Source organism: Lolium rigidum, chromosome 7 (assembly GCF_022539505.1).
Source record: "Lolium rigidum isolate FL_2022 chromosome 7, APGP_CSIRO_Lrig_0.1, whole genome shotgun sequence".
Classification (NCBI taxonomy): Eukaryota; Viridiplantae; Streptophyta; class Magnoliopsida; order Poales; family Poaceae; genus Lolium; species Lolium rigidum.
The window spans coordinates 713,346-720,197 of record NC_061514.1 but is presented as its reverse complement, the minus strand read 5'-3'; the positions used below and the strand labels follow the sequence as shown (position 1 = coordinate 720,197).

At 47.5% G+C, this 6,852-nt stretch overlaps 1 long non-coding RNA gene across 1 annotated transcript; it reads left to right on the top strand.

Annotated features, from left to right (window-relative positions):
• The first annotated feature begins 3,996 nt into the window (after positions 1-3,996).
• On the top strand, positions 3,997-6,604 carry LOC124676581. Its single transcript, XR_006993694.1, has 2 exons — positions 3,997-4,793; positions 6,036-6,604. It is a non-coding gene; the product is annotated as an uncharacterized LOC124676581 (long non-coding RNA).
• Positions 6,605-6,852: the final 248 nt, after the last annotated feature.

Sequence of the window (6,852 nt, the reverse complement as noted above, 5' to 3'; positions counted from 1 at the left end):
GTGCTGCTCGCCATCAACAACGCTTCAGCACGAGCAGCACAAGGTAGACGAATAAACGCGTACTGCCTAGATCGCGAGATGCGATCTAGGCAGCATGACGCTTACCCGGAAGAAACCCTCGAAGGAAGGGGTGGCGATGCGCCTGATTTGTGTTTGTTGTGAACGTGGTTGTCCTCCTTTTCCGATAACCCTAGATACATATTTATAGTCCAAGGGACTTTCTAATCTGACGTGCACCTAACCGTGCACGAGTTAAACTCTATCTTTTAATTCTAAACACGATACGATCTACTAAATTACAGATACACGGGCAATTCAGCCCAAACTCTTAGCGCAAGGCCGCTTCGAAGATGCTCCATGTGTACGTCCTTCAAGCCCATCTTCACTTACGGCCCATCTCTTGATTTGGCCAAAATCTGGTGATAACATAAAGAGAATGACTGGAATACCGTTCATAGGCCAAGAGTTGAACGGGCAACTAACTTAGTGGAAACATACATGATGATGTATGTGGTTCACTGGGCATAGTTGTGTGCGGAAGATTCTTCTACTTCATGAAAACTTCCAACAATGAATTGAGTATATATATGTGGATATATTTATTCGATAAGGAAGAAGTTTGAAACATTTGAATGGATTCAAATAAATTTCAGCATGAAGTGGAAATCATCGTAATAGAAAAGTCAAATATCTATGATTGGATCATGGTGGAAATATTTGAATTGCGAGTTTTAGCGAACATCTAAGAGAGTTATGAAATTGTTCTACAACTCACGTTTCTTGGAGTATCATAGTGATGATGGAGTATTCGAGAGATGTATCCAAACCTTGTTGGGTTAATGATGAGATAAATAAAAATGACGCCATTATATTTTTGTGGATTATGCTTTAGAGACTACCGCTTTTACACTAAATAGAGCATCATCATAATCCGTTGAAACGACACCATACAAGTTATGGCATGGGTATAAACCCTAATAGTCCTTTCTTAAAGTTTGGTATGCATAGCATAAGTAAATAAGTTTACAACCAAAATCGGATGAATGTATTTGTTGGTTGTCCCAGAGAATTGATTGGGAATTCTTTCCACTATGGAGACAAAGACAAAAGTGTTTGTCGATGTTTCTTACTTATTTCCAAGAAATTGTTTCTAGCGAAGTATTTGAGTGGGAGGACAATGGAACTTGATAAGGTTCATGAACCTGAGCATGATGATCATAGTAGCGCAGCATCGGAAATGGTTCCGGAAGCGGCCACGACGATCATAGCTCCCATGTCTACAAAGTGTTATAGTCATGGAGATCAAAGTACCTATTTAACCTTGTAGATGTGGTTTACTTTGTGATCAAATAAATAATTTGTGGACAAAGGATTGATTTTGAATAATGATAAACCAACTACATACAAAGAAGTTATGATGTGCCCTGACTCCGTTAAAATGGCTATGCGCCATGAAATCCAAGATAGGTGAATACTTTTTGAAAGTAAATGAACCTATAAAATTGATGGACTTGGATGCAATATCCTTGAAAAAGCTCGACTTGTCGAAAAGTTGTTTACGACAAAGTTCAAAGCACTACTAGAAAAAGGCCTAGCCGTAAGATTGCTAGCAGTGGCGCACCACTACACAGGTGCTCCACTGCTAAATAGCAGTGGTGCACCAAAAAGTGATGCTCCACTAGTAGTCAATTACCAATGGCGCACTAGTTTAGTCATGGGCCACTACTAATTCTAAAACTAAGTTATAAATTGGTATAGGGTTAGCAGTGGCGCACCAAATATAGGTGCGCCATTGCTATTTAAATAGCAATGGCGCACCTATATTTGGTGCGTCACTGTGTTGCGTGTAGCAATGGCGCAGTAGATGTGGTGCGCCACTGACCACCGCACATACCTCCACACCGGCCGCGTGCGCGTCCCCACCGCACGCACATGGCACGCACCATGCACCGACCCACGCTATTTCTCCCCCAACCCACTTTCTCTCTCCCCACCGTCCTCAACACTTCCCAGATCCACTTTCTCTCTCCCCCTTCCACCGTCCTCCCTTTGCCACCGCCAAATCCACCGGCTCTCTCCATTCCCCACACGGCCCCGTGGAAGAAGGGGCCCCGAAGCTGCGCTTGGAGGGTCGTGGCCGTCTGGGGCTCATCGGCGCCGCGTCTTTGTGGTCGCCGTAGGAGTGCAGGGAATCAGCTACCCTGGCCACGTGCGCGACATGTCCGGCGAGGATGGTGGTGCTCGTCTCTGGCGCTTTCGTCCTTCCTCATGGTTGCCGGAGATCCGACGGCGTCGGGGCGGTGCCGGCGTGCGCGTGCGACCGTCATGCGTGGCTCACCGCCACCGACGCTCTCATCCTCTCCCCACCCACCCCCGCCCCCTGGCCCTCTCCCCAGAAGGAGCTCGAGGTCGTCGCGGACGCGTCGTTCTCGTCGTGGCGGACGACCTTCGGCACCAAGATGCACCTGCGGCGGTGGTACGGTGGTGGCGCATGCGGCGGTGGTGCGATGGTGGCGCCTGCGGCCGGAAGTTGTCGCCGTACACCTCGGCGTCAAACGGGCGCAGAGGAACGCCTCGTCGGCCCCCGTGCCGCACATCGCACACCCTCGGCGGTCACTGGCTGCCTGCAAGAATCGACGGCGCACGGGGCGCAGAGGAGCGCCGCGTCGGCCGCACAGCGCGTCCCCTCGGCGGTGGCGTCGATGAGCGACCTGCAGATCCGGCGATGTGCTCCAGGGCGCCGACCACTTCGTCAAGTTGCAGCGCAAACGCCGGACTCCGTCGGCGTCGACCAAATCGAGCACAGCGGCTGGATTTGATTGCTTTTTTGTATTTTTCTTAGGGTCCTGGCTGCAAATTTTAGAAATTTTGTTGGCACCTTTTCGTTTGTGTCCTGTAATAACTCTAATATTCAGATCCATCATCAGCCACACCTGCAGATCCACTGTAATAGTACTACGCTTTAACTCACATGCACCGGTACCACAACTAGGTCCCACGTGGCCTTTTTTTATTTTTCAATTTATTCAACAAACAGTGGCGCACCCCGTAAAGATGCAGTGGCGCACTCGGTAGCTTTAGTAGTAGCGCACCCCATAACAATTCAGTGGCGCATCCAGTAACTTTAGGAGTGGTGCACCCCTTTGCTTACTAGTGGAGCACCTACTAGTGCGCCACTTCTGTATAACTTAGTAGTGGCGCACCATTAGTGCGTCACTACTAAAAGTTAGCAGTGGCGTGATAGTAGTGGCGCACCACTAGTGCGCCACTGATAAGCTGTTTTCTAGTAGTGAAGAGTTGACTACGATAAGATTAGATCTTCCGTAGCGATGTTTATAGTCTATGTGGATTATTCTAGTAATCACTACATATTTCTTTTACGATATATGTTAGTAGGATGGCAAAAATACATTCCTTACAAGAAGTGTGTATTAAGTATGTATACTAGATACAACCAAGAGTTTTGCTGGTCCGTGGAATACTAGATAAGTATACAAACTTCAATTGGATGAAGTGAGTATCGCGGAGTTCAAATCTTCACCGGATGAAATAATCAAAGAGTTTTGATTTCATCATAAACGATGAAGATGCTTGCATTTGCAAGAAATTAAGTGGGAGCGCTGAGACATAGTTATAATATAATATGTGGATGACATATCATTGATTATAAATGATGTAATTATATACTTGATGTGATTAAAAGATTTCATTGAGAATTAACTTCAATGAAAGGATATGGACTGAAACATATTTAGTGTCAAGATCTATGAAGATAGATTGAAACACATAATAAGTTTAAGTCAAAGTACATAGAATAAATATTGAAGTAGTTCAATATAAAAATATTAAGAATGTGTTATTTTCCATGTGAAGGTTTAACAAGATTTGAGTGTATTTGACACTCGATGAGTAAAAACACATGAGTGATTTTAGATCATGAATAATACGTACAAAATCAGATGTCCTGTGCTCTAAAGCATTACGAGCATGAGAGTGGATTTGCTAACCGCGTGTATACGTGAGCACGCATCCATTACCGTTGGATTCGCTTTGAGATTCTGACCTCACAAACGGACACCAAACGTCGTTAAGCTGCCTTTTCAAGTTGATGCCGTCCTCTTTTTTTCCTCCCCAGCGCTCCTCAGTGGCTTCTGCACGCACTGGAAGACCTCCGGCTAGCCCCTCGCGCCAGCACCTCCGGCTAGCCCCCAGCGCCATCACCTTCGACCATGCCAAATTGGAGGCTAAATTGGAAGCAGGGGAGGCCGAATTGGAGTGGACAGGAGCGGCTCGCCCGGGTCAGGAGCACGACTGCACGAGCCACAGGCGAGCCCCTGTCCCCCAACGCCGAGGAGCCCCGATTACTTCGCCGCGTCGCGCCGGACCTATGCCCCCGCGCCGCGCCCAATCTTCGCCGGATCCCAGGACGGCGACGCGTCCGGGTCCGCTCGATCCCAGCCACGCCATGGACACAGGTGGATTCCTCTGGGAGGGCCGGCTCCGGCGGCGGTGCACCGCCACTCCTCTTACTTTCTATGAATACGGCCTGTGTCGCCGTGCCGCTCTCCCGTGGGCACTAGAGTCGCCGCTTGGAGGAGGGCCGGGCCGCCCTAGGTCCCCAGATGTGGTCGCCGGCGAGCGTCCAAGCAAAGCGGCGCACCTCATCTGATCCTCGCCAGTCTCCGACGCCTGCGACGCCACAAGTCCGTGATGGCACAGCCCACGGCTGGGTGTTCGTCATCGACAAGACGCTGCTCTCCAACCTCGCCCCCACTACTGCAGGACGGATACAGGTAATTTCAGACCCTCGATTTTGGAAATTACAGCGAAGGGACCTCGATTCTTGAATTGAGGTTGGCCGCGCGCGTGTGCTGTTCGATTTGAGATGGCCTGCAGGCTAGAATTGTTCGACCACCGCGAGTTTGAGAAGGGATTGAGAGGAGGCGAACCTAGTTGCAGACTTGCAGTTCACTTGTGTTTGTCTGCAACCAGCCAGCATTCCGAAGCAATGGGTTACCTGCTAATTGTAGTCTCATTAGACAGCGAACCTGGCCACAAGCTGCTGTGTTCGCGGCGGCGACGAGCACACCGAGCCAGGGATGCTGCTGCCCTGCTGGGGCTGCAGATGACCATGACGAGCACGGCGATACCCGCCTCATTCTTCTCCTTGCTTAAAAGTATTGTCTTCTTGAAGGCTGCTGAAGAATATCATCTTCTTCCTGATACCTTGTATCTGACAGTGAACTATATTGACCGTTTTTTTTCTGACAATAAGATCAATCGCCAAAGGCTACAATTACTTGGTGTTGCTTGCATGCTTATAGCTGCATAATATATTAAGATCCAGCAAGTTCATTTTTATTTATCTTCATTTACTCTGTATTTTCATTTCAGTGGTTCGCATACTAATTTTGCTAGTTCAGTAGATAGATCTCCGAACTGATCGGTTAATTTCCTTTGATAGTGTTATTTCAGCTGCAATTCCATCACTATTTTTTTGCCTATATTTCCATACATACATCTGGGGCAAGGAAAAATTGAACTGAAACTGAAGTTTAAACTGCAGTACCTTCTTTTGGACAGCTGGAGTATATAGTCTTGATTTGTTCTATGATTATTGTGATTTATTTTCCGTGAATAATACCCTAAATTGGGAAAAAAAAAGTGTGCACGACAGTTGAGATGGGAGGTCGTCAACTACTCCGTATATGTTAGGAAGATTGCTCATTGTTCTATTCACTGAAATGACAAACTGTTCCCAACTCATTGCTTGTCTCCTTTAGTGAAGACACACATGTTGACTGAAACTGTTGTCCCGACACTTGCAATTGCAAATGATAAGATTCAGCAAGGGATGCACTCTGCCCAATTTGGACCAAACGTCATCCAAATTGAAAGAACAAGTTTAGTTTATATACATGAAAGCTTTTTCTGCATTGTTGATGGTGATTTGGAGCATTAGCCTTCCCTCTTGCAGTGAACTGAACTGTTGGTGCACTGAAACTATGAGCTGACCCTGGAGATTTTTTTTCCAGTGAAACTGTAGGAGGCTGGGTGGAGAGCATGCACTGGAGGAGAAGCGTCGATGGCATCGGCCGGCTTCTTCCCAAGCACGATGAGCCCGGCCGGTCAACGGGGGGCGCGGGGCGCCGCCGCCGTTCGCGATGCAGGTGCGGGTACTAGGGAGGTCGACCTCCGCCCCTCCTCCGTGAATGGGGAGGCCGGGCACTCGGGCGGTCCCGCTTCCACCAGGTACTATGTAGGGCCAGCTGGTAGTATTATCAACTACTACAATGATGAGCTTGTGATTTGACATGCTTTTTGATCAAGTTTTAGTCGAGCTAAGAGTCAACATTATAGTTTGTCGTTAATTGTGGATCAGTGGGTCATTAAAGTTCTACTTTTTAGATACATGAGAATTCGGTTGGAGGGTGGACTGGTGGCAATGCTCAATGACACCCTGATTGACAGTTCCATGTATGCATTGCAGGATTTGAGTACTGAGTTGTTACTCATACCAGATTCTGAAACTTTGTGTGCTTCAAGTGTCAGAAAATGCACATTTAACTAACAATTTAATTTACAGTTTTTTTCTAGAAAGTTATCAATATTCTAAGGGATTTCATGTTAGACATGAATGTTTTGTTTAGTTTGTAGACCAAAATACATGCAATAGTACCTCCGTCCACACAGTTGAAGAGCGCTAGAGCTGCGCACATATCAATCGTGACCAATCAGGCGCGGACGCGGAAACTGCTAATCCTGCGAAGCCCACATGCATGCGGACGCAGGTTCCTGCTAATCCTGCTTTACACTGCAAACGCGGACGCTCCGTGGACTTGTCCACTTTCA